The sequence below is a fragment of the Pongo pygmaeus genome, chromosome 18 (assembly GCF_028885625.2).
Source record: "Pongo pygmaeus isolate AG05252 chromosome 18, NHGRI_mPonPyg2-v2.0_pri, whole genome shotgun sequence".
Taxonomy (NCBI): domain Eukaryota; kingdom Metazoa; phylum Chordata; class Mammalia; order Primates; family Hominidae; genus Pongo; species Pongo pygmaeus.
Window position 1 is genome coordinate 42,256,280 of NC_072391.2, and position 27,524 is coordinate 42,283,803.

Below are 27,524 nucleotides of genomic sequence, written 5' to 3' on the forward strand. Positions count from 1 at the left end.
AGGTGGCTTTTGCTCAAGAGCCACTCTGGCTTGAGCTTTCTTCCAGAAATGAGATTTGGGAAGTTTGGTTTAAAAAAATACTGAGTCCAGTAAACAACTCTAACCATGGTACTGTCATCCCTGGAAGCAGCAGTGTCATGTAAGGTGGGGTGGTACATCAGGGTTGGGAGGGACAGAGGAGAGAGTCTATATGGAATGATTGTGGATGTCTTTGGGAGTGTGTGTGCATTTCCCCAGAAAACATACTCCAATATTCAAAGCACAACACGAGGATCAATGTGCCAGAAAAATTCCATCACAACTGCACAGTTTGCATAGATCAACCCATTCATCCTACACCACAGCTGTACCTGAAGATAAGTTTAATATCCCCAGTCCTAAGATGGACATGGTGCAGAGTTGAATTTCCCAAGCTCTTGGTCCTTTAAATGGAAGAGGCACGTGTGACCTCTGGAATGAGTGTTATGGGCTACTACACTGAATTTGTCACAAAGCCGTAGTATAATTTCTTGCTAGGCCAAGTTATTCCAGCACATCTGTGTGCATGTAGAATAATGAAAATCTATTCAGATCCCAATCACTATCATTATTGGATGGTCTCAGTGGTCAGCTAACCCAGGGTTTGTTTGAGTAGGTACATTGCACAGTGGGCTTTAGTGTGATCATTAATGTAAAACACACAAAGTCCTCAGGCTTTTGGTCTACAGTGGTGAAGTCATTCCTCAGCTCCTGTTCAAAAGCAGACAATAATCAATGGCATATTCTGTTGTATTTAGTGAGATAATCACCACAAGTCTTAGAAATTCAGTGGAACCCAATCCCAAGACATAGCATCCAATAAAATCTCCAGGATCAACTTGGGTGTTAGCCTGGCACCCATTTTCCCTTCCGGAATCTCCCACACAGCTGGGCTGGAGATGGTCAGTGTCTGCACCTCGCCCCCCTCGCTGCTCCCTATGACAGACTGTCTCTGTGCTGGAGTCACTGTGAGCATGAGGAGCAGTGAACTCCATGGTGCACACACATTGTGTTGAAAAGGAAGAGTGGAAGGACAAATATCACGTGCTAAGTTGGAGTCATCTTTAAATGGTAGGATAATTGAGTATTTTCAAATCTTGGTTTAATTGCCTTATAACAAAAAGTTTGTTAATGAAATCTTTTGGCAATAACTAAATCTCCTATTTTAAGAAAGGTTGCTTCTTATTCAGTACAAAATCTTCTAGAAGGCATGACATACAGAGCAGCAGTACCTGTGGATTGATTGTGAGGAGGAAATGACTTTGGTAGGGATCAATAAGAGGGCAAGTTAGCTCAGGTCAGATTAGGATGGAGGAGCCCTAAGAGGCTGCCAGGGACACACAGCCTGCACTGCAGGAAGGGTCCTGTTTGAGATTGGCTATTTCATGTTTACGAGTTGGCTTAAAGCTAAAAAGCCAAGGGCCCTGATTCCCTTTCTTCCCTGCATCTCTCCTGTGCCTGCTACCCTCCTCCCACACCCACCTCAAGCAATGTTACTGAATTGTTCACGAGCACCACCAGCAAGGTGCTGATGGTCACTCTGTATCCTCCTAGTTCTGATGAGGGATCCACTACAGGAGCAGTCCTGTTACAACGGAGAGGAGGAGGACCCAGAGGATGTGAAGGTCAGGCCACCTGGATTTGTCAGAGAAAAACTGTTGCTTTCTTAGCTTTATCTTATTTGGATTAAATTAAGATAGGAGAATCTGAGAATATATATCTTAGATTAGTTACACAATGTCCTTGGGGAGAATTGTAAGTGACAGTCTATCCCCACTGAGGCTTGATTTAAGACAGTGGGAGAAAATGAAAGCATCAGTCACACATTGTGTGGCAGTGAGCCTTACCTATTTTGTTCTCTCTTTGAAGCAAAATCACTTACTTACCAACCAACATGGACTTGAGAGGAAACATACTCTGAGAAAAATTTGTGTCTTTAGTATGAGTCGATTTGCTCTGTTCTTCTTTTGGGTTCCTTTGAACACGGGTTTCCATAATGTTTTCTAATGTCACTAAGTGAACAATGTTTTGTGCACACAGGACACAGCATGGTCTGATGCTCATAACAATTTATTTTCTCTCATTACAGAAATCCTCAGGAGTTATACAAAAGGGTATGTATTGGGGAACCCCTCTCATGCTGATGAGTAATCCAGATGATGAGGAATGTGTCACTGTCTCTCTGGCCTTCCTGTAGACAGGCAGCCTGAGTAGGGCTTCCCCTCATGAATGAGGACTTAGGCTGTGATGGGAGAAATGGTTGTTCCAGATAAAGCATGATGGTCACATTCTGCAGTCCCTGGGAGCAACTGCGGTCTCTGAAGTTGGGTGAGGTAGTGTGCATTGAGTTGCTGCGTGTCTTTTTGAATTAATATGGTGAGTGTCCAAAATATGTAATGTCAAGGTCATGTACAGGCTCAGCCTCTATCATGCAGCCTAGTTCTGGTTTCTGTCTTCTCTGCTCAGGAAACACAGCAACATGAAAAGATAACCAAAGGGCTTGCCCTAGGGTGTTACTGGCAGGGCAAGCACTTGCCTTCCTAGGAGGATAGAGGGTGACTCATGCATTATTAGGTGGGGAAAGACAAGTGTGGCTGTTTTACAGCAGATGTTCCATGATGTTCCCATTGAACCCACTGTTGACAGAAGTTTTTGTTTGCTCCTGAAGGCCTTTGCAAAAAACAAGTGAAGGTGGTTGGCTTAAGGCTATATGAAAATAAAATTAGCCAAATTCTGGATTGAGTTTCTTTTGGGAGCATGCATTTGGTGGAAATATATTGTATATGAATTGAATTTGATTGCTCTGTAGGTGTCAATTTTAAAACAATGAGGCTGGTGTGATTTTACAATGCCCCTCCTTAACCTCAGAAACTATCTCCTCATAGCCCATTTCCCCCAGTCATCTTTAATCTCTAAAATACAGTTTTTTTTGTGGTATTTGGGGCCCTCTTCTATGTGTGATTAAAGGCACAAACCAGCATTACCAGCATTGAGGCTCTAAGAATTCACAGATAGCTGTCCAGTGGGCTCTATGAGAGAGACAGCAGGCTACAGCCTTGGCCTGGGCCTGAAAAGGAACTCGATTTGGAGGAGCAGAATGAAGGCATGAGGGCAACAAAGCCACAGGGGGGAAGCCAAGGTGCAACATCAGCAGAGTCAGTTCTACATCATCACCTGGGCATGGCCGAGATGTTCATATTACAACTGAGGGATAATGGGTCGAGCTCCAAGTATAGCTTATTTTAACACTGTCGGCCTGTCTTCCTAACAGCCTGAAGAGAGAAGCTACTTTCTTGTTTCTTGTCTTCTCTATTTCCTGTATGTTGATGGCAATGGCACCACCAGAAATTAATGAGAGGCAGAGAACAGAAGTGAGTTCTTGAAACATACAATTTGGCCCAGAGAGGACATGATCAGCAGGGATGGACTTCAGGGTCAAGCCAGATACAAAGTATTTCCCAGGCCTGATCTCTCTGGCTGGGACAGAGATCAGCTCTTATTTTTCACCTGCTTCTGGGAGTCACCTGACAGCTGGTCCTTGTGTAGTTGCTGTTGGCCAAGTGTGATTTGGCCCAGAATCCTATGTGACTGGAGGGAGTGTCAGCTTTCAGACAGGAAAGCTGCCCCACACTAGCTGCAGGGGAGGTGAGAAGGGATCCTGCTTCAGTGCAAGGTGAACTCAGCCAAGGGAGAGGGGCTGCTCCAGAGTCCAGGTGGTCCTTGCAACTCTCCCATGTGACCTATAAGACATCACTTTTCCTGTTTCTCTGAGATAGTCTTGGAATTATTAGTCTCAAATTCTGTTTTGTTTTACTTGTGTGTTGATGAATACTGGCCATGGCTGGTCACTGGGAGGGCAAGGACTATGTCCTCCTCATTCCTTGTCATCCCAGAGCTCAGCCCTTGGCAGCCCATCTTGGGCCCCAGTAATGTTCCAATGTTTCCAACCCCTTTGCTGAGATCCAGCACCAGTATGAAACGGCTTCCTGCTCATCTCCTTCAATCTGTTTTTTCTCATGGCAATCTAGAAACCTGAGTGGATTCTGATCCATAGTCACAGGAGAATAGGGTGGGCTCCTGAAATCAATGAAGAGTCCCCGTCATCTCTACTTGGGCTACATTGGTTCACCTTTTCTCCTTGCAGAAGATGCTCTTTTTTCTTTTAACAAGTCCTCCTTTGCTGGACCAGGCTTTTTTATTTTTGTTGTGGCATCCCTGCACTTCACAGGGGGCCTGGAGCTTGTTCCTGTGCCCCTGAAGCACCTATCCATGAATGATCAGATCAGAGCAGCAAACCACTCTACCAGGAATCACCAGGGGGGAGAGTCACATCTTCCTCATCTTTGGGTTTAGACCTGTGCATTCCAGTGTGATCCTCCATGGCAAATGTGACAATCCATATTTAAATAAATGAAAAAATTCAAAACCTCCTCACAAGAGCCATGCTAGAAGTTCCCAGTTGCCAAATGTCTACTCTTAAGAGAGCATCTCCATTCTCCCAGAATCACCTGGGAAGCAGCTGCTGTGAGTCTGGCCCAGGTTCTGTTCCCTGCACCCACCTAACTCAGTGCATCTGCATCAAGACTGGAATCTCAGGTTCTCAGATTGGAGGTAAGAGATGTTATGAGCCAGTGTTGGTGAACAGTTGAAAGGGAGTATTTCAGGTCCTGTATCTCACCTGAAGTCTCACAGCTGTGAGCAGTGCCTTCATAAAGTCCCCTGAGTTCACAGAGCCCAGGAAGAATCACAGTGGACAGAGCAGTCATGCTGATGTTTGTGTTTCTGTACATGGGCTCATGGGCACCACCTCTGGATCCATCCAGGAGGAAATAGACTGGTCAGGTAGGGACCAACGCTCCAGGGTTGACCAGTGAGAGAGGGTTCTTGGGGATTGGGTTACACTTGTTTTGGAGCCTAGGATGGGATCAATGAAGTGACTAAATATAAAAGGAAACAGGTATAGAAGTCTGACTTGGGTTTTTTTGTTTTTTTGGTTTTTTTTGTATCTTAATGACAAAGTTGTAAGAGTTGTGTTCTTATGGGCTTTGTGCGAGTTGTGTTTGTCACCATCATTTCTTGCTCTGGTGTTTAAAGATTACATTTTGCAGAGGACCAGATCATTCCTGCCTTTGCCACAGCAAGCACCAGAGCCCTGGGTTTTGATGAGATAGCACTTTTTTTGTGAATAGAGATCAGAAAATGAGTATGTAGGTGTAAAGCTGAGTATGGGGTGGGACACAGCCCTTTACTGGTGCTACGTGATCCTGAAGACGAAGTCCTTCATACATGTGCCAGGAGGTGAAAGGAGCCCACTGTCTTTCTCTACACTCTCGGGACCTGCAACAGCACCTTCCTGTCCTGTCCTCACCATCTGCTCCTGCTCTAAGGGTGCTCCCTATGTTGGATGACATAGGGAATCCTTCCTCTGGAATTCATACATGTGCCCCAGCATCCTGGAGTTCTGAGGGCAGAACACATGATTGAGCACATTTTTGGCCTCCACTCCTCACCCAGTCCCATCCAATCCCAAATACTTGGGCTTTGAATGAAACCTAAATTGGCTTTTGTTGGAGAGGCCCGAGTCCAGCTGTTGCTCAAGGCCCTCTGTGGCTGGCAAGAATCCTAGGGGATATATGTGGAGGGGCTGCTGTGTTGCTGTAGGCAGCGGCTCTCACCCTCCCTGTAGCCTGGACCCTGGGATCCACTGAGCCCAGGGCAGAGCCTCTGGGCAGCTGGCCCAGGGGTCATTTGTCTTGTCACACCCTCTTCTCTGGCCCAGCAGCCTCGTCCTGCTCCCCATACTCCAGTCAGGCCCAGCTTGTTCTCTGTGTCAAGCCTGCCAGGTGTCCTCCCTTTTAGTCTTCCCACAGCTCAGGCAAACCCTGGGAGGGCCACCTCATTTCTGTGCTGACAACTGCTGGCCTCACCTGCAGATTAAGGCAACTGGGACAAAGGGCTTTATTCAGAATTCTGTTCCATTGTTTAGAAATATTCCGAAGCTGATGGGATTGTTTTGAGGGCTGAATATTTTCCAAGTCTCTAAGGTCATTCCAGGCATAGAACAGTCACTGTATCTGTGACATCAGCCATCATTGCCTCCCACAGGCCCCAACACAACCCCAGGCCTTTGGGAGGTGCTGCCGACCCAGGGTGAGATCCGTCGGTTCATTGTAGGCCCTGGCAGTGCAGCCTTGACCTTCTTTCCAATGTTCTTATTTGGAGAACAGTAGGACTGGTGAAGGTCCACATGGAGAAAGGAAATGGGATTCATGAGGGAACAGAAGCAGGTCCTACAGGAGGAGGAGGGAGGGAATTCCACGTCATGCACAACATTGTGAAGAGGGTGGCTGCCTCTTGGAGGAACAGAATGACACGGCTTCCCCTCCCTTGGCTCAGTTATGGAATGTGAGGGCTGAGAAAGTATGTGGGAAGTCAGAGGTCCCTCCCTCATACCACAGAAGAAACGATACAGGCTGTGGAGAAGGCTCCAGAAATGAGCACATCAGAGGCTCTGGGGTTGGCTCCACAGCCCTGGAAGAGCAGGGTCTGAGTGGTTCTCTCGACTCTAACTCTCCCCTTTACTTCTTATGGCCACCCCATCACCACTGCTCATCTAGACACTCTGATGCTTGCTTCACAGAATTGGAAGACCACCATTACAGGCGGCCACCAGCAGGTAATTGATCTCCTCTTATATGCTCTCTGTCTTTTATCCTCTTTCTAACTGATGAGCTCCTTTTTAAGCTCTGGTCCTTTTCCTCTCTCCCTCTCTTGTGATTGTTCTCCTGAAGAAACTGGTCTCATCCCACAGTTGAGGTTCTTGGGTCTTCAGTGTCAATAAAATCCCTCTCCAGCCCTCCTGCCCACTGCCTTGGCATTGCCCTGTTCACTGGCCCTCAGGTTGCAGCTTTCAATCTTGCTGAACAACCCTTCGGGGTCCAGGGAGGGGGCTGGGCTGGGGTCAGAAGAACTGGACCCCACCCTGCTGGAGGGCCCCCCAGTGACATCCGGTCTGCTCTGGGCACCCCCTTAACAGATAGGACTTTTCTTGCACTGGTGTCTCTGGACATGCACAATTGTTCTCTTTCTCACAGATGTCAGCAATTCCTTCCTCTGCACCTGCAGAAGAAGCAACAGAAAAGACAAAAGTGGAAGAGGAAGTGTGAGTGTGCAGTAGGCAGAATGATGAGGGAAGCAGACAAGTGCCCATGTTCTTCATGGCTACACTCACTTTCTTGTTGTCCCAACAGGAAAACCAGGAAGCCCAGGAAGAATGCCATGAACTGTTGGGACATTTTTAGTTTATTTTAGAGACCTCTGAAGGTAAGTGAAGGATGCCCTGAGAACATCCTCCAGGAAACAGACACGCAATCCATAGCAGCCCCTGAGCCTGCTGGGCTGAGCCCTCCACAGGCTGTGTAGTGAGGGAGACACTGAGGTGCTGCTCAGACCACCATGTGCTGGATTCCAAGGGCTGTGCACTCTGTTATTTGTCTGCAGTGACACTTCAGCTCACCACCATCTCATTTGGGGGGACCTAGCTCTGTCCTCCCAGCCTCTTGAGGCCAACAGGGAGCATCACTAGTTCATCCTGAGGAGACACTAGGGCTGACATGAATCCCCCCTAGTTCAGGCCTTCTGGGAAAGGTGTGAGAGGGATGGAGGCACCCCCAGTTACTTGTCACACAAGCAAGCAGCCCACTCGGCCCAGTATTGCAGGCCAGCGGGCACTCAGTCAGTCCTGGCATCAAGCAGAGGACATGACAGGATCCAAGAAGCACTGAAATGTGCCTAGTGCCAGGGGTCCTTCAGCTTCTGTGGGGGCCTGTGGGCCTCCAATCCCAGGGATCCTTCAGCCTCTGTCGGGGTCTGGGATGGCCTCATGGCCCCATTTTTCAAGATGAGGTTGGAGGCTTCTGTACGTAGACAGCACTGACTTGGGCATCAGTTGTTCTGTATCTGTGCCAAATGCCAACCAAACAAACCCCTGAAGACATTTCAGGATGATGCTCACCTGGGAGGGGTTGAGGGCATGATTTAGGGAGCCTCTGTTTTTTAAATATATTTTTCAATCTTGAAATAAGGTACACATATGAATGTGTGTGTGTGTACATATACACTGCTTTTCACTCTCAAATGTATGTCTTCTGTACCCCTTTTATGCTACAATATATGAACATGAGAAATTTATGTCTTACCAAAGCATAATTTTAAAAATTACAATGCAAAGAAAGGTCCGGTGGGGATGCTAGAAAGACGAGGTCTTATTAGGCAGTAACAATGACGTGCTCCAGGAAGCTATGCATATTCAACGTGCAGCTCTTCTGTCTGGATGGCACAGAGGATCTGCGTGGCAAGGCAGGGTCACCACCCCCACCCTGTGTTATGAGCGCTCTTGCTCCTCTTAGGGCGCAGGGGCATCGGACTCTGCCTGTGGATCCTGGAATCCTTGAAATTCCCCCATTTCTCTGTGTCTGCTTTGCTCTCCAGGGAACCAGCCCCCTGAAGGTGCCCGTGTGAGTGCCCAGGTTCAGTTCTTCCTCCATGACACTTACAGACAATCTCCGTGGACAGATAACCCCTCAGCAGAGAGCAGCACACAGGGTTCAGTGCCTTGACATCGGAGTAGACCTGACTGTCAGGAGCTCAGGGGCCCAAGGTCACCTTCCAGTGCCCAAAGACCTCTCTGAGACCTGCACGACCCCAAGGAGCCCCTCCTCCCTCCACCTCTGTGCCTCCCCAGTGACCCTTGCACCTCTGTCTGTGTTGCAAATTCCTTGAACACCAGGAAGGGCCCTGATGTGGGGATGTCAACATGGCTCAGATTGATGTGGATCATGATCATTTTGGGAACTGTGTTACTCCAAAAACTTTTATAATCTTTGCTTAACTTGTTTTTAAATATTTTCCTGGCTGGGCACGGTGGCTCATGTCTGTAATCCCAGCACTTTAGGAGGCCGAGGTGGGTGGATCACCTGAGGTCGGGAGTTTGAGACCAGCCTGGCCAACAAGGTGAAACCCCGTCTCTACTAAAACTACAAAAATTAGCTAGGCGTGGTGGTGCACGCTTGTAGTTTCAGGTACTCGGGAGGCTGAGGCAGGAGAATCGCTTGAACCCAGGAGGCAGAGGTTGCAGTGAGCCAAGATCATGCCACTACATTCCAGCCTGACGACAGAGTGAGACTTCGTCTTAAAAAAAAATTTTTTTTCCTGACTTTAACCTCTGTTTTTTAGAGTGCACAAATTGTTCTTGTGTTTTTTCTATTTTACATTTTTTCCTGAAGTTATTTTCCAATTGTTTTCATTCCTTCCGAAGTCTCGTTTACTCAGTTTTGAATTTTTGTAATTTTAATAGACTTCTTTCATGCTTTCATTTTCTTAATGACTTTTACCTCATTTTTAAAACAAATCCATAGTATGGTAATGTTTTGTAGTGGTTTATATTCTGTATGTATTTTACGTATATAAGTGCTAATGGCCTGGTGCAGTGGCTACTGCCTGTAATCTCAGCAGTTTAGAAGACCAAGGCAGGAGGATTGCTTGATCCCAGAAGTTTAAGACTAGCCTGGGCAACATAGTGAGAACTCATCCCTAAAAAAACAATTTTTTTAATTAGCTGGGCATGGTGGCATCCATCTGTAGTCCTAGCTACTGCCCAGGCTGAGGCAGGGGGATTGCTTGAGTCTGGGAGGTTGAGGCTGCAGTAAGCCATGACTGCACCACTGCACTCCAGCCTGGGTGATAGAGCAAGACCCTGTCTTTTAGAAAAAAAGTTTATTAATATTAATATCAGTTAGAAATCTAGTTGTTCATTGCAGAACTAAACCAGTTTATAGCAGAAATAAGCACTTGGAGGGAAATGTTACATTTTCACTCCAGGCCTTGAATCCTTAGCCACCAGCTGTGTGTCCTTCAGGATTCTGTGGTCCTGGTTCCAGAGAAATCATTTAATCCAATGTAATGAGTGAAGAGTTCTTTAGGTGATGGCTGCTGGGCTCAGCTTTGCTGTTGTCTGTGCTCTCTTGTAAGCCTCATGTTGCTCAAGTTCAGTTGTGTATTAGTGCACTAACTGTACTGTGAGCTTCTCCAAGCACGTGCAAGCAATTTGAGAGAAGCCTAATATTTGCAAGGAATTTGAGAGGAGCCTTTTAAGGATGTTTTATTGGGTGGGTCAGGTGAGGGAGATAACATGGGGGCAAGAAGGAAAGTTATTAATTCACGTGAAACTACCAGCCCTTCATCACCTAACTTGTGATTTCAGACACTGAGTACATTGCAGGTTGAGGAGGTGCTTGGTCCTTTTTGTAGCCTTATGCTGTGCTCTTCAGAGTCATGAGTGTGCTGCTTTTTCTCACCATTTCATGTCTTGTAGATTGTTGTCCTTGATGCTGGAAAACACTTTGAAGACAAGACTCTAAACAGTGACGTATGCCACACTAGTTTATTGGAAAATGAGAAACTTCATTTCTGACAAGCTTGGAAGACTCTTCTGTCCTGCAGTGACCTGCGTTTCCCTGGTCTTTACCTTGCCACCCTGCTTTATTCTCCTTTTTTGTGGCAGTAGTTATGATGCCAACTTTTGGGGTTCCTTTGTCCTCCTCTTTTCTTCCTACATGCCAACATTCAAATGGCCACTTCTATTAAGTGATGGAATTCAAAAATTTGTTTCTGTATATTAATCCTGATATGGTTTCACTCATCCCTCAATTTAACATTTAGGGTACAAAGTAGTCACCTAGAGGTGCCACTCAATATACAGCACTGTGTTTAGAAAGTGAGGGAGCCATGAAATATTTAGCCTCTGCTCTCTGAAACCTCAACCAGGTGCAAAGAAGAGATGCAGAACCACATTTCAGATCGTGTTATGTACACCCAGCAGCACCAAAACGAGCCTGGAAATCATGGGGGTCAGAAATTTACCTCTGAGGCAGGTATGGCTGAAGCTTTATGAAAAGAGATGGGGCCTGTGCCAGGCCTTAGATGTGGGAGAAGGAGGACGTGTCAGGGAGCAGAAACAGTATCATCAAAGATGCTGCTGTGAGGCATGTGGGCGGTGTTTTGGGAAGATCCAGGGAATTTCTGTGTCAGGTTTACAGCATCTGTGGGAGGCTGCATTGGTAAATAAGCCCAGAGAAGTAGGCTGGGGCTACTGTCATTAAAAGTATGCATGGCTTTAAAGGCCAGCTGAGTGGCATAAATAGAAACTGTAAATAGTATCACATTTATTGAGGACAGATTTTGCTGCCAAAAGAGTTTTTAAATTTTTTGTGATTGTGTAATTGATGGATAAAGAATTATTGACCTAAATGTATCCGATCTTTGAGTGTTTTCATATGCTAGATTATTGTAGGTGAAATGGCTAAGTCAAAGGTGATGAGTGTTTTTGAGACTGTTAATGCTAATTGCAAAATTAACCTCTTAAAAAGGCAGTGCCAGCTTAGACCATGACTGAGAGCTCTTGTTTTATCTTGTCCTTGCTGAGCTGGGTGTTATAACATTGAAACCTTCTGCAGTCTCTCTCTCTCTCCCCCCCTCCCTCCTCCCTTCCTCCCTTTATTCGTTTTACTTCTCTTAGGATAGGCTCATCTGTACTTTTCTGATAGAGGTAACCATTTGCCTCACCATTTTCTGAATGGCCTGCTCTCTTCCCATTCATTTGTGATGACACATTTATCCTACCCTAAGCTTTGGTAACATGTCAGGATTTTTCTGTCCTGTCCTCTCAAAGAGGTTAATTTTTTTTATAATGACTTACAATTGACTGAAGTTATAATAGTTTTCTCATGTCAAATATAAAAAGAGGCCAGGTGAGGTGCCTCACGCCTGTAATCCTAGAACTTTGAAAGGCCAAAGCAGGTGGAACGCTTGAGTCCAGGAGTATGAGACCAGCGTGGACAACATGGGGCAACCCAATCTCTACCAAAAAAAAAAAAAAAACATTATCCAGGTGCAGTGGTGCATGCATGTAGTCCCAGTTACTCAGGAGGCTGAGATGGGAGGATGGCTTGAGCCTGAGAGTTGAAGATTGCAGTGAACTGAGATCACACCACTGCATTCATTCTAAGCAACAGAACAAGACTCTATCTCCAAAAAAATAAATTGTACACTTTATTGACTCATTTATGTCTGATGGGTATTTTTTATTACAAAGTGTTTAGTCAGTGCTTTAAAGCCTGCTTAATTTTTTTCTTAATTTTATTGACTCATTCATGTCTTAGTCTTTTTTATTACAAGTTACTTATTGTTTAGTCACTACCTTACAGCCATTTTATTTTTCTTAATTTTATTGATTCATTTATGTCTTAGCCCTTTTTATTACAAACAATTTATTGTTTAGTTGCTACTTTAGAGCCTGTTTCATTTTTTATTAATTTTATCAAAGGATGATGTTGATGATGAAATGTCTTACAATGATCATTTAGAGGTTTATTTTGAACGACTGGCAATTCCAGGAATGATGGAATAAAACATATGAAGTAGAAGGACTGGAACCTACAGAAAAAATACTTTAAGTTACCTACAAGTGATCCTAGTCAGGTATGTTACAGTCTTAATAGCTTTTCAGAAATTTGACAGAAAATTATGATTAATCTCACTGGGTGTTTACATGAATTTTAATCCTTTGCTTTTCTTTTAACTCTGTTTTTTACAGGTATGAATTGATAAGAAATGCCTGCACCTTACCTCCTTCCTATCTTTCTCTTGCCTACAGAAAATTAAAAGGCAAAGACAATGGACATCTACATATTCTTTATTCAGATCAACCAGTGGCTAGCATTTGCCACCTTGCATTTTCTTTCTCTTTCCGTAAGTACTTTCTTCTCTGAATCATTTGAAAGTAAGTTGCAGAGAGCATGATATTTTACCCCAACATTTCAGCATTTATCTCTTGTGAATAATGACATATTTCTACATAATTACAGTTCTACCATCTAACTGTAATACAGTAATTTGATGTACAGCCCATATTCAGATTTATCTAATTGTCTCCAAAATGTTCTTTATTTTTGTTTTAAATCCACAGATTAATCAAAGATTAACCTTGCCTTTGGTTATCATGTCTCTATTCTTTTACTTTGGAGTACTTCTTTCAATACATGAAACATTTTGAAAAATCTAGGCTCTTTGTTTTGTAGAATGATCCATAATCTAGATATATCTGATTGCTTTTTTCTTCTCCTGACTAGAATAGTTTGAGCATTTTGGCAAGAATAGATTAAACAGTGTTCTCATGAGTGTATCCAGATTAAACAGGAAATAATGCCTAATTCAGATTAGGCAGGGTTGTGTACTTAACGCCTCACACGGGATGTTTGAGTCTGTTTGTCCCATGATTGTTGATGTTATGTTTAATAATTTGGGTTGAGGTAGTATCAACTGGACATCTCTTCGTGAAGTAGCTTTTCCCTTTTTTTATTAGTCATCTGTGGGATGAGACATCAAAGCACTGTGAACATCTTATTCTCCGGCAACCTTCACGAGCTGGTTTCAGCATCATTGCTGAAGCCTCTTGGAAACATTGGTTAAACCCATGGTTCCAATGGTGATTTCTCATTCCTTTTACACTGATTACCTGCCTCCTTGAGTAAGGTAGATGTTGTCTGCTCCCCATGTTTTCCCCTTCAAAATGTTTAATTTTAATTTAAATGATTAATACAGCTAAGTTATCCTTTCAACAGGCAAATGAAAACGGTAGCCTAAAGTGTTAGTTTCAACCAGAAAATAACAGCTCTGATTTCTCATGACTCACACTCTTCTGAAAAGATTCAGGAAGAGGCTTAGGAAGGCCATGTTGTCTGTCTTCCTGAGACTAGTAAGTATAGAAATAGAATTTCTTTGTTCTTAAATTCTACCTTTGACTTTACTTTTAAAATACAATTTATTTAGTATGATTTAGCTCATGCCTGTAATCCCAGCATTTTGGGAGGCCAAAGAGGGAGAATTGCTTGAGCCCAGGAGTTTGAGACCAGCCTAGGCATCATAGGGAGACTCTACACATGCACACAAGCATGCACACACACACACACACACACACACACACACACACACACACACACACACACAAACTGGGAATGGTGGCATGCGACTGTGGTCCCAGCTACCTGGGAGGCTGAGGTTGGAGGATCATTTGGGCCCAGGAGGTGGAGGCTGCAGTGAACTGTGATTGTGCCACTGCACTCCAGCCTGGGTGACAGAGCAAGACCCTGTCTCACAGAAGAAAAAGAAGAAGAGATAATCCATTAGTCTTCTTGATTTTTGTCAAAATGTGATATGTGATAGTTGATAAGCTTTGTATCAATCTGTGGCCATTTAATTTTGGGCTAAGGACTTGTTCTATTATAGCCCAGTAATCATTTTACTAATTAGTGACTATTTGTCATTAAAAATAATATATTTAGTTTTAATACAGTTGAGTACTCACAAATTTCTGGGGAAACTTGGTCAGGACATTTTAACTGAGAATTGTCAGGCACCTTCTCACTGACAGGCATGCTGCTCGGTGGTGCAGCTCATATGCAGGCAACTCCCTTCATGTAATTTAGTAGGAAAATGACGGAAATACTTGTAGAACTATAAACTAAAACAGAATTCTGGTTATTGAATCACAGCACCTACTGAAAGAAGTTCTCAAGTTCTGATTGAGTTCTAAAAGGTTTAGAAGATTGGAATTCTTCATAGGTAAGTAAAAATTTTGGATGACCCATTTCTAGTCCATCTTCTAAAGAAATATTTAATCTGGGCCATGTGCAGTGGCTCATGCCTGTAATCCCAGCACTTTGGGAGGCCGAGGTGGGTGGATCACGAGGTCAAGAGATTGAGACCATTCTTGCCAACATGGTGAAACCCCATCTCTACTAAAAACACAAAAATGAGCTGGGCATGGTGCCGCGTGCCTGTAGTCCCAGCTACACAGGAGGCTGAGGCAGAAGAATCACTTGAACCTGGGAGGCAGAGGTTACAGTGAGCTGAGATTGCACCACTGCACTTTTTTTTCAAAAAGGAAAAAAAAAAGAAATATTGAATCTGAGCTGGGTATGATGGCGCACTCCTGTAATCTCAGCACTTTTGGAAGCCAAGGCATAAAGGTTACTTGAAACCAGGAGTTTGACACCAGCCTAGACAGCAATAGCAAGACCCTCTACAAAAAAATTAAAAATTACCTGCACAGGAGGCTGAGTTGGGAGGATCACTTGAGCTTAGGAGTTGGAGGTTGCAGAAAGCTATGATCATGCCACTGCACTCCAGGATGGATGACAGTGAGACCCTGTCTCTAAAACACAAACAAAACTAACAAAAAAAGTGTTTCATCCATAAGATGACCACATTTACAGAAGCCTCCTGGCAATCTTAGCCTGAAGCCATGAAGGAAGGCATAGTGTGAAGGCAAGTGCAGGCTGGCCTCTGGCAGCTGAGGATCAGGACAGGATGTGGAATGAACATCTGCATCAAAGCTTTATTGCTTGGGGAAAAAACTCCTATCTGTAGGTCAGCCTTAAAATACACCATTTCATAAAATATTATCTTTCCCATGTTTTGAGGCCATGTAATTTTTGATACCTGAGGGAACTGTATTGTGTTCTTGATTTGATGAGATCAGTAGCTTTCTTATCTTATTGAGTGACATCTACAGAACTCAGAAACAAGCTACATATTAAGCAAATTGATATCTTTCTTGTTATAATATTACTGTGTATAAGAAATAGAGGTGGCCGGGTGCAGTGGCTCACACCTGTAATCTCAGCACTTTGGGAAGCTAAGGCAGGCAGAGCACAAGGTCAGGAGTTTGAGACCAGCCTGGCCAACATGGTGAAACCCGTCTCTACTAAAAAAATACAAAAATTAGCTGGACCTGGTGGCATGCACCTGTAATCCCAGCTACTTGGGAGCTGAGACAGGAGAATTGCTTAAACCCAGGAGACAGAGGTTGCAGTCAGCCAAGATCTCACCACTGGACTCTAGCCTGGGTGGCAGAACAAGACTCTGTCTCAAAAAAAAAAAAGGAAAGAAAGGAAAGGAAAAAGGGAGGGTCCCTCCCCTGCCCCCGGCCAACTGATGTCAACTGCAGGGAGTGTCAGGTGCATGGTGCTATCAGGTGTTGAAAGTGCTCCTTAACTAAAAAGGAAAAGTCCTAAAAATAAAAGTATCAAGGGAATTTTAGGTATCAGCTTTATATTTGTGTAAGTTATTTGTAGAGTTGGATTTTAAGAGTTTTGCCTGCTTCAGAATTCTCCCATTGTGTTCTTTTTTTCTTTTACGTGTATCTTATTACCTATTATTACATAAATATTATTCACCTATTAGAATTGGTCATTGTCCTCTGCTCCATTTCTTCAGTGGTCAGGACCATCTGTGGTTTCCCCACCACCCAGCATTTTCTTCTAATACTGTTATAGTTTTATAAACTATGATGTGAGTTTTGCATGTGGGTTACTTTTTTCTCACTTAGACCAACTTTTCCAGTATTTACTAAAAGAATTCTTACTTTTTTGCTTTATTCTGTACATCTCTGTTTTGCACATATTAAATATATTTTTAATTTTAAATTATAAAATATATATAACATAAACTTTACCATCTAATCATTTTTAAGTGTACAGTTCAGTAATGTTAAGTACATTTATCGGGGTTATTCAATGTTTTGGCTTCTTTGAACCACATTGGAAGAATTGTCCTGGACCACACATAAAATACACTAACACTAATGATAGCCGATGGGCTTAAAAAAAAAAAAAAAAGAAAGAAAGAAAGAAAAAACCTCTATGCATAAATCTCATAATGATTTTTTGTTTGTTTTGACATGAACTTTGGTGGACACCTTTCAACCCTAACAGTCAGATCTAAGATTCGTAGTTGAAAGGATTTCCCCACTCAGTACTTTGAATTAATCAACCCTACTGCCTTCCGGCCTCCAAGGTTTCTGGTAAGAAATCTACTGATAATCTGACTGAGGATCCTTTGTATGTGAGCAGTACTTCTCCCTTGTTTCATTCAAGATTCTTTGTCTTTTGATACCTTGATTATAAACTGTCTTGAGTGAGATACTTTGAATTTATCCTATTTTGAGTTTGTTGAGCTTCTTGGTTTTTGTGACAGCAAGTTTTTGTAGAGACAGGGTCTCATGGCCAGGTGCAGTGGCTCATGTCTATAATCCCAGCACTTTGGGAGGCCAGCTGAGACCAGCGGATCACCTGAGGTTGGGAGGTTGAGACCAGCCTGACCAACATGGAGAAACCACGTCTCTGCTAAAAATACAAAATTAGCTGGGCATGGTGGCACATGCCTGTGATCCCAGCTACACGGGAGGCAGAGGCGAGAGAATCGCCTGAACCCAGGAGGCAGAGGATGCAGTGAGCTGAGATTTCACCATTGCAACAAGAGTGAAACTCTGTCTCAAAACAAGAGAAAAAAAAGACAGGGTCTCACTCAGTCACCCAGGCTGAAAGGGCTCAAGCAATCCTTTCATGTGAGCCTCCAGAGTAGCTGAGATTGTACATGCACACCACCATACCAGCTTTTAACTTTAATTATGATTTTTTCATAGAAACAGGGTCTCACTATGTTTCCCAGACTGATCTTGAATACCTGGCCTGAAACAACTCTTCCACCTTGGCCTCCCAAAGCATTGAGTTTAGAGGTGGGAGCCACCATGCCAAGCCCTGTATATTTATGATGTTTTAATGTTTTAAATCAAATTTGGGAAGTTTCTTAGATTTTCATTATTTCTTCAAATATTCTTTTATTCCCTCTGTCTGTTCTGTGATTCTTACAAACTGTTGTTGGTCCACTTGATTTTGTCCCACAGGTCCCTTAGGGTCAGTTGATATTCCTTCAACCATTTTCTTTCTGTTTCTGACACAGGATTATTTCCATTGTTTTGTCTTCAGATTTGCTAATTCTTTCCTCTGCTTGGTCAAATCTGTTTTTAATCCCTTCTAGTAAATTTTTCTTTTTTCTTTTTCTTTTTTTGAGATGGAGTCTTGTTCTGTCACCCAGGCTGGAGTGCAGTGGTGTGATCTCAGCTCACTGCAACTTCTGCCCCCTGGGTTCAAGCAATTCTCCTGCCTCAGCCTCCCAAGTAGCTGGGACCACAGGTGTGTGCCACCACATTTGGCTACTTTTTGTATTTTTAGTAAAGACGGGGTTTCACCATGTTGCCCAGGCTGGTCTCGATCTCCTGACCTCATGACCTTCCCACCTCAGCCTCCCAAAGTGCTGGGATTACAGGCATGAGCCACCGCACCTGGCCTCAGTGTAGTGAATTTTTTAAAAAATAAAAATAAATACGAGAGATGGATCTTTCTGGATTGCTCATGACTTTTGAGAGTATGACAGAAGTTGAAGAGTAACTGACTTATTTATTAAACAGATGAACAAGACACTGAATCATGGAAAAATGATCTATTCAGAATTTTTATTTTGGTATAAATTACAATGTTTTATTTGCCTTCACATTACTGGATCAAGGGAAGACATTCTTAAGTGAAGACTAATCAAAAGCTGACTTTATTTCCTGAGTTGAAATTTTAGGTGTGTCTTGTGACAGTTTGTAAGAAAGACATGTGGAAGTTTCCTCTGCTTTAGCAAGCTGCTTGAACATGAACCTTCTGGAAACTTTCATGCATGTCGTAGGAGCATCCCTAATCTTCATACAGATTTTCAAGGATGTGTTTATTCAGTAAAATAAAGTGCTGCTCTACTGTAAATTTTAGGAGGCAGGAGTTTTTATCTTTTGCTTATTAATATGTCACTGATGGTTTAACAGTATATAATGCAAAGTAGGTTTTCACTAATAATTATTGAAGAAATAAAGTGTCGTTTCTGTGTTTTTTTAATTTGGATTTATTAGTAAGGGCAACTTATTTGACTATTAGTTCTAATGATTAAAATGTAGTGAGCATTAAGGAAATAAGTTCTATGTGGATTTTGAAGGTCATCTCTATCAATTTGAGGTTGAATGGGAAGAACAGTTTTGTTGACTTCCTTTAGCTGTGTTACGAGTACAATTTTGTTTTTACTCAGGCAAAAGAAAATGTGTGTGTGTGTTAAATACAGTCAGTCCCCTTTATCTGTGGGTCCTGCATCCTCACTTTCTACCAACATCAGATCAAAAATATTCCAGAAAAAAAAAGGATGTTTGCATCTGTACTGAACACGTACAAGCTTTTTTCTTGTCATTATTCTTTATGCAATAAAGTGTAACAACCATTTATGTAGCATTTCCATTGTATTAGGTATTGTGAGTAATCTAGAGATAATTTGAAGGATATTGGAGGGTGTGTCCAGGATGCAGGCAAATACTATGGCATTTTATGTCAGGGACACCTACAGATTTTTGTATCCAGCCATGGTTCCTGTATAGTTTAACTTTCCCACATGCTGAGGGTGTGATGGGTATGAGTTGGGTTGGTCCCTCATGTTTGAGGAAGTGGGTCCATCATGATTGCACACCCTTGTTGTAAACTTTGGATACGTCTATTTTGATATTTAAAACATTTTCAGATTAAGTCTGAAAATGCCAAGATATTAATAATATTTTAAAAGGGAATTGAGAAGTATTATTATAATAATAGAACTCATTATTAGAACTTTCTAATAGTAGAAAGGTCGTCTATTTATTTTATAAAATTGTCAGTTCATCTTAAGATCTAATAGTCCTTTCCAATTAGCAGCAACTTAATTCAGACTACCCCAAAAGAAGAATTTAACATTTATTTTTATAGAAAAAAATTTTTTAAATAGCCTGGGAAAACTTAGGTAAGTTTTCCTTAATCCTGACTCTTAATTTGTGGCTAAAAGTGGCAATGCTATGAACATAAGTTGTGCTATTTATTAACATATTGCTTTTCATAATTGAGTCCCTTTTTTTAGGCAAAAAGAGAAAAGAAAGACATTCTTGATTTTGGTGACTAGAGTTGTAGATTCTGGAAAGCTTTGCCACTAAAATTGACAAACCAGATGCTCATCACTGGCCAATCACGCTGATTCTTAATGCCATAAGTATGAACATACAGTAAAAAACTATTGATGGAATACATTGGTCTTATGAAATGAAATGTTTTGGTTAAGGATTTTTTAAACAAATTTCACATTACACTACTGGCTTTACTAAATCTGAGTCTTCTATTTCTGAACAGGGCACCATGGCCCGGCACTGTCACATTTTCCAAGGAACCTGCTGGAGCTCCTGTGGAAGCTTCTCCTTGGGCCGATGAAGTCCCTTAGCTGGTAGGCCCTTCTTTAGTCACCACAGGATGCCTGCCATTCATGAACAGGAAGGAGAGGATGGGCTTTGAATAAAAAACAGGTAAGTTTCCAAACTGCTTTTCTCTCATTAAGATTTCAATCTTGGCCAGGTGTGGCAGCTCACACCTGTAATCTAGTATTTTGGGAGGCCTAGGTGGGCAGATCATGAGGTCAGGATATAAAGACCATCCTGGCCAACATGGAGAAACTCCATCTCTTCTAAAAAATACAAAATTAGCTGGGCGTGGTGGTACGTGCTTATAATCCCAGCTACTTGGGAGGCTGAGGCAGGAGAATCACTTGAACCCAGGAGGCGGAGGTTGTGGTGAGCCCAGATCATGCCTTTGCACTCCAGCCTAGGCAACAAGAGCATAACTCCTTTACAAAAAAAAAAAAAAAAAAAAAAAAAAGCTCCTCTGAGTTGCGCATGGCTTGTCCACTGCCTGGTTACATACAAACTGTGTGCTCAGTCTGCTCTTAGGACCTTACAGAAGAAGTGTCTGGCCCACATCACTGTGAATGCTTGTGCTTGGAATGCTTGCCCACAGCTCCCCTGGGCTGGCTTCTTCTGGAAAGCTTTCCTCCACTCTGCAGATTACTCATAAATAGCAGTCCCTTAACTCTATGGTTTCCCACACCCCTTGTGCAGATGGTAATGTGATGTCCCTCTCCTTATCTATATTCTCTGGAGCACAAGCTCTAAGGATGGGAATAACATCATCTCCTCAGCACCTAGCTCAGTCTTTTAGACAAAGGAAACATGTAAGAAATAGTTGCTAAAATAATTGAATACATGATCTTCAATGCAGATTATTTTCTTTGTTAGGATCTGGAAAATATTTGTGAGGCCACTTGGACTTCAGTGTGAAATAAACATTTTCTGGCTTTCGGAGGTGTCCCTCTTGGTGGAACACAGTAAGTGTCAAAGATGGACACATAGTTCATTATTTGTAGTGTATGGGAGCAGACCACAAATTAATGTTTGGAGAACAATTTTGTCATAACAGACACTGTTGAGGCTCAGTTGTACAGAACTGGAAAAGTCTTTCAGCTTGGCACATGTCCTGATTCAGCCTTTCTTTAACATGTATTCCAATCTGGATTCTATCTTCACTGGCTACAAAGACCACCTGATATGTGCACCACAACACAGGAGCTGCTGGAGAGGGGGTAGTATTATCACCTCAAACTCACAGCCACTCCATATTTTTCAAAAGCCAGCTTAGAGAGAGGTGTACTGATAGCTGCATAGAGAACATGCAGTCCATCCATTCTTCTCAGTATGTACATTTCTCAATCAACAACCACGTGGTTTTAGCAAAAACCACAGAAATGGTTTTGATGTACCAGCCTTGAGTGTCACATCTCCCAACCATATGAAATGGATCACCTAACTGGGGGGTGGCCGTCAGAAATGAGATTTAGTATTTACTGTAAAATTGCATTTTTTTTTCTTTTGAGATGGAGTCTCACTCTGTTGCCTGGGCTGGAGTGCAATGGTGTGATCACTGCTCACTGCAACCTCTGCCTCCTGGGCTCAAGCAGTTCTCCTGCCTCAGCCTCCCAAGTAGCTGCAATTATAGGTGCATGCCACCACTCCCAGCTAATTTTTATATTTTTAGTATAGACAGGGTTTCACCATGTTGGCCAGGCTGGTCTCAAACTCCTGACCTCAGGTGATCTGCCTGCCTTGGCCTCCCAAAATTCTGGGATTAAGGCATGAACCACCATGCCTGGCTGAGAATATTTTTATTTGCTGATTTGTCCCTTGTGTATTTTCTTTGTTCAGATGCCTATTCAGATATTTTTCTCACTTTTAAATTGTTTTTTAATTGTTAAGAATTTTCTATCTAGTTTAGATATAAGCCCTTTATCAGACATGTGTTTTGCAAATATTTTCTCCTAGTCTGTGGCTTGTATTCTGTCTGTCTCTCTCTCTCTTTTTTTTTTCTTTTTTGCATGCCCCACCTCCCGGGTTCATGCCATTCTCCTGCCTCAGCCTCCAGAGTAGCTGGGACCACAGGTGCCCGCCACCACACCAGGCTAATTTTTTGTATTTTTGGTAGAGACGAGGTTTCACTCTGCTAGACAGGATGGTCTCGATCTCCTGACCTCGTGATCCGCCCACCTCAGCCTCCCAAAGTGCTGGGGTTACAGGCATGAGCCACTGCCCCTGGCCGTATTCTGTCTCTTAACACCCATTTAATTTTTACTTTTGGAACTAAAGAAGAGGAACAGTAGTCAGCTTTCTGTTATTCTTGTCACAGTAATGGCAGAACCAAGTCTGCTAGTGCTACGTTCAGCAAAGACAGTCACATGGTCAAGTCCAACATTAATGAAATGGGGTAGTACGTGCAGCTGGGGGAAGGGAAAAAGAAATGCTTCTTAAGAGTGATATAATCTGCCATACCGTCTGGGAACATACAATGGCTTTCTATTACCTTATTCTCTGGTTTGCTTCATGTTGGAATCTTTCTGAAAGATCCTTCAACCTTTCTGGAAGAATCTAATCTGATAACACCATCAAAAACACACTTCTTCTTTTGGTGTAATTTAAATTCTAACACATCATTCACATTTATCAATGTTACATATATAAGAACTCACCCACCATATTCCTCCTTGAGGAATTACAGCATGTAATTCTGTAAACCATGTAATTCTATAACCATTTTTACAATCGTCTAACAATCTTATAATGGATTGGTTGCTTACTATCAATTTTTTAAAAGTCATGGCTTCTCCAGTCATTTCTTGCTTATCAAAATTATTTCATGAGATGGGTCTGTCCTTGTATATTTGAAAATGATGTTTGCTTCCTTCTAGTTAAAAAACAATTTGAACATACCTGTTTGGATCATGTCGCCTTGTCCTGATTACTTGGTAGAGGTTGCTTCAACATTGTTATTATTGTTGGGGTGGTTATTATTAATGTTTCATATTCTATCTAAAAAATTAAAATTTTAAAGAAGACCGATGTCTTCTTTTCAATTCCAGTACATTTTTCAGAAGTAACTAATGCTATTGGCTTTGTGCATTATAATTCCAGACAATTTCATATGTCTTTAGTTATATATACAGTGTGCACATACATCTGTCAATTTATTCCATTTCTTCTAGCATTAAACATTGCTACAGAAAACTCTGAGAAAAATATATATTTGAACCCACCTTTTTCTTTTCTCAGATGTCCCCTCCTTAGGAATCTTTCTTTGATCCTTGAAGCTTGGTAACAACATTAAATATGTATATCCCGGCCCGGAGCAGTGGCTCATGCATGTAATTTCAGCACTTTGGGAGGCCGAGGAAGGTGGATCCCCTGAGGTCAGGAGTTTGCCTGGCCAACATGGTGAAACCCCGTCTTTACTAAAAATAAAAAAAGTTAGCCAGGCGTGATGGCTAGCACCTGTAATCCCACCTACATGGGAGGCTGAGGCATGAGAATCGCTTGAACCTTGGAGGCAGAGGTTGCAGTGAACTGAGGTCATGCCACCGCACTCTGGCCTGGGCAACAAGAGTGAAACTTTGTCTCAAATAAACGTGTAATTTCATCTCAAATAAATAAATGTGTATAGCTCATTGTTCATTATAGTCTGGCATTTTCCTGGACATTTTGTACAATACATATGTGTACTTAACAATGGAAGAAAAATATTCCAAATATAGTAGAAAAAATAAAATTTGTCCAGAGGTTTCCAACACATTTTATTTTGCAGATCACAGATTTAAAGCTTTTGAGGACTATCATCTCTAACAATTCCTATAAAATGTCCAATCAATTTCAGTTTCATAGCAGGCTCTTCTATATTGCACGCCATGCTTATAGCTGGAGGTCTGGTCACACATACATGAAGGTTGCCCGCTGGTTCCTGGAGATGATCATGTCCAAGAAGCCTCTTCCAGGGAGCTTCATCTTCCCAGGGGAGAGTTCCTTTGGCAAGAAGTGGATAAGTTTACACATGACGCTTTGGTGCCTGTGAGCAGGAAGTGTCAGAAACTTTCAGGATATGCTGCTTCTCTTAGGAAGTCAGGCACCCAAGGATCCAGTGCCCTTGTGCTTAATGAGAAGGATTCCTCCTCATTGTTTAGTGGGTTAAAATACAAGGAAGCTGGCAGGGTGCGGTGGCTCGCACCTGGAATCCCAATATTTTGGGAGGCCAAGGTGGATAGATCACAAGGTCAGGAGTTTGAGACCAGCCTGGCCAATATGGTAAAACCCCATCTCTACTAAAAAATACAAAAATTAGGCGTGTGGTGGCACACACCTGTAGTCCCAGCTACTCAGGAGGCTGAGAGGGGAGAATTGCTGGAACCCAGAAGGCAGAGGTTGCAGTGAGCCGAGATCATGCCACTGCACTCCAGCCTGGGCAACAGAGTGAGACTCCATCTCAAAAAAAAAAAAAAGTACATATATATATATATATATGGAAGCCTCTGTTTTTAAGTAACACAGATAGCACCTTTTTAGATCACCTATTTATTCTAGAACTACAGTTTTTGTCGTTGTTTTGTTTTGAAACAGAGTCTCACTCTGTCATCCATACTGGAGTGCAGTGGCAAGATCTTGGCTCACTGCAACTTCCGCCTCCCAGGCTCAAGTGATTCTCCTGCCTAAGCCTTCCAAGTAGCTGGGATTACAGGCGTGCACCACTACTGCCCGGCTAATTTTTGTATTTTTAGTAGAGACAGGGGTTTCACCATGTTGGCCAGGCTGGCCTTGAACTCCCGGCCTCATACAATCCAACTACCTCAGCCTCCCAAAGTGCTGGGATTATGGGCATGAGCCACTGTGCCCAGCCCAGAACTGTAAAATTTAATTCAAGAAAATATAGGTCCCATGAAAGATTTAAGAGTTTTATAAAGCTAAAAAGCTAAAATCTAGTGTTTTCTGGTAAATTACACTTTAGCCAAAATCCTCCCAATGCTTCTAAAATAATACTAAAAGGGGCATCTGGTAATACAGAAGAAATTTTTTTTTTTTTTTTTTTTTTTTTTGAGATGGAGTCTCACTCTGTCGCCCAGGCTAGAGTGCAGTGGCTCAATCTCAGCTCACTGCAAATTCTGACACCCAGGTTCGAGTGATTCTTGTGCCTCAGACTCCCGAGTAGTTGGGATTACAGGCGTCCACCACCATGCCCAGCTAATATTTGTATTTTTAGTAGAGATGAGGTTTCACCATGTTGCCAGGCTGGTCTTGAAATCCTGACCTCAGGTGATCCACCCACCTCAGCCTCCCAAAGTGCTGGGATTACAGGCATGAGCCACTGCACCCAGACATACAGGAGCAAGTTCAAAAATTAAATATTTATTTGAATAACAAGCTTACATTTGAGCTGCAACATTGGCAATTCAGACCTTGAACATGGATCACAAAAAGCATGTATAAAATACTACTGGCCCAGAGAACAAAACACTGCTAAGAATTAGGCTAAATAGCTGCTGCTTTTAAGAAAATAAAAGGCCTGAAATCAATATACAAAATTTTACAAAATGTATTGGCCAGGCACAGTGGCTCATGCCTGTAATTCCACACTATGGGAGGCCAAGATAAGAGGATCACTTGAGGTCAGGAGTTCAAGACCAGCCTGGCCAACATGGCGAAACTCTGTCTCTACTAAAAATAAAAAATTAGCTGGGTGTGGTGACTTGTGCCTATAGTCCCAGCTACCTGGCAGGCTGAGGCAGAAGAATTGGCTCAAACCCAGGAGGCAGAGGTTGTAGTGAGCCCAGATCATGCTATTGCACTCTGGCCTGGGTGATGGGTGAGATTCCATCTCAGGAAAAAAAAAAAAGATATTAAACAGTACCATATACAGAACAATCTTTGTTATTGACTAAACTTAAAAATTATTTGCATAGTTAATTATATATTGCAAATGAGCATAACACATGAACTTCCTTTTGGAAGGCAATTCCTTGTTACACTAAGAAACATCTAATTTTGGCTGGGCGCATTGGCTCATGCCTGTAATTCCAGCACTTTGGGAGGCCAAGATGGGCAGGTCACCTGAGGTCAGTAGTTGGAGACCAGCCTGCCAAATATGGCAAAAACTCATCCCTACTAAAAATACAAAAAATTAGCCGGGTGTGGTGGTGGGAGCCTGTAGTCCCAGCTCCTTAGGGAGGCTGAGGCAGGAGAACTGCTTGAACTGGGGAGGCAGAGGTTGCAGTGAGCTGAGATTGTGCCACCGCACTCTGGCCTGGGCAACAAGAATAAAACTCAGTCTTAAAAAACAAACAAACAAAAATACCTAATTACATCGCATTGCAAAAAAAATCTCATTTTTGCTGTCAATAAACAGTTAATAATATAACTGTAAATATCAGGAAAGCTACAAAAAAAGATTTCTTTTTGTCTTCAAAGTGTATTTTATGCAGTGAAGCACTTACTGTATTCAACAGAATGCAGTACTGGAAAGTGTCCTGGGTGTGCGATGCTCTTGAGTGACAAACTAGGCTTTTCGGTTTTCTTTTTTTTTAGACAGTCTCACTCTCTTGCCAGGCTGGAGTGCAGTGGCGCAATCTCAGCTCACTGCAACCTCTGCCTCCCAGGTTCAAGTGATTCTTCTGCCCCAGCCTCCCGAGATGCTGGGACTACAGGCACCACCATGCCTGGCTAATTTTTTTGTATTTTTAGTAGAGAGGGGGGTTTCACCATGTTGGTCAGGATGGTCTCGATCTCTTGACCTCGTGATCCAGCCGCCTCAACCTTCCAAAGTGCTGGGATTATAGGCATGAGCCACCGCAGCCAGTCCACCACTAGGCTTTTCAAATCAAAGAGAATCATGCAGCCCTCTTACAACTAGGATACTATCGTGTGCCACTTACCAATGCTGTCTTTCCAGAAAACCATTCAAGACACTAAAAAAAGATCAGACTTATATGATAAACACATGTAAAATGAAAAGACACCAACTGCTATTGGTAATGTCTGTCATATGTGAAAACACTTTTTATTTTATTTTATTATTTATTTTGAAACAGAGTTTCACTCTTGTTGCCCAGGCTGGAGTGCAACGGCACGATCTCGGCTCACTGCAACCTCCGCCTCCCGGGTTCAAGCGATTCTCCTACCTCAGCCTCCCAAGTAGCTGGGATTACAGGCTTGCGCCAGCATGCCCAGCTAATTTTCTGTATTTTTAGTAGAGATGGAGTTTCTCCATGTTGGTCAGACTGGTCTCGAACTCCCAACCTCTGGTGATCTACCTGCCTCAGCCTCCCATAGTGCTGGGATTACAGGCATGAACCATCATGCCTACCCG

At 42.7% G+C, this 27,524-nt stretch overlaps 2 long non-coding RNA genes across 4 annotated transcripts; both read left to right on the forward strand.

The window, feature by feature from the left end:
* The first annotated feature begins 4,464 nt into the window (after positions 1-4,464).
* LOC129015540 (uncharacterized) lies at positions 4,465-10,949 on the forward strand. Of its 2 annotated transcripts, XR_008494614.2 has the most exons (4): positions 4,465-6,694; positions 7,113-7,180; positions 7,269-7,341; positions 10,391-10,949. It is a non-coding gene; the product is annotated as an uncharacterized LOC129015540 (long non-coding RNA). The 2 variants fall into 2 exon arrangements; XR_008494615.2 differs by lacking the exon at positions 7,113-7,180 and having other exon boundaries at positions 6,507-6,694.
* A 1,397-nt stretch (positions 10,950-12,346) lies between these two features.
* On the forward strand, positions 12,347-23,817 carry LOC129015539 (uncharacterized). Of its 2 annotated transcripts, XR_008494611.2 has the most exons (8): positions 12,347-12,555; positions 12,671-12,825; positions 13,698-13,831; positions 14,628-14,697; positions 16,851-16,939; positions 20,154-20,323; positions 21,089-21,177; positions 23,450-23,796. It is a non-coding gene; the product is annotated as an uncharacterized LOC129015539 (long non-coding RNA). The 2 variants fall into 2 exon arrangements; XR_008494612.2 differs by lacking the exon at positions 16,851-16,939 and having other exon boundaries at positions 23,450-23,817.
* The last annotated feature ends 3,707 nt before the right edge of the window (positions 23,818-27,524 follow it).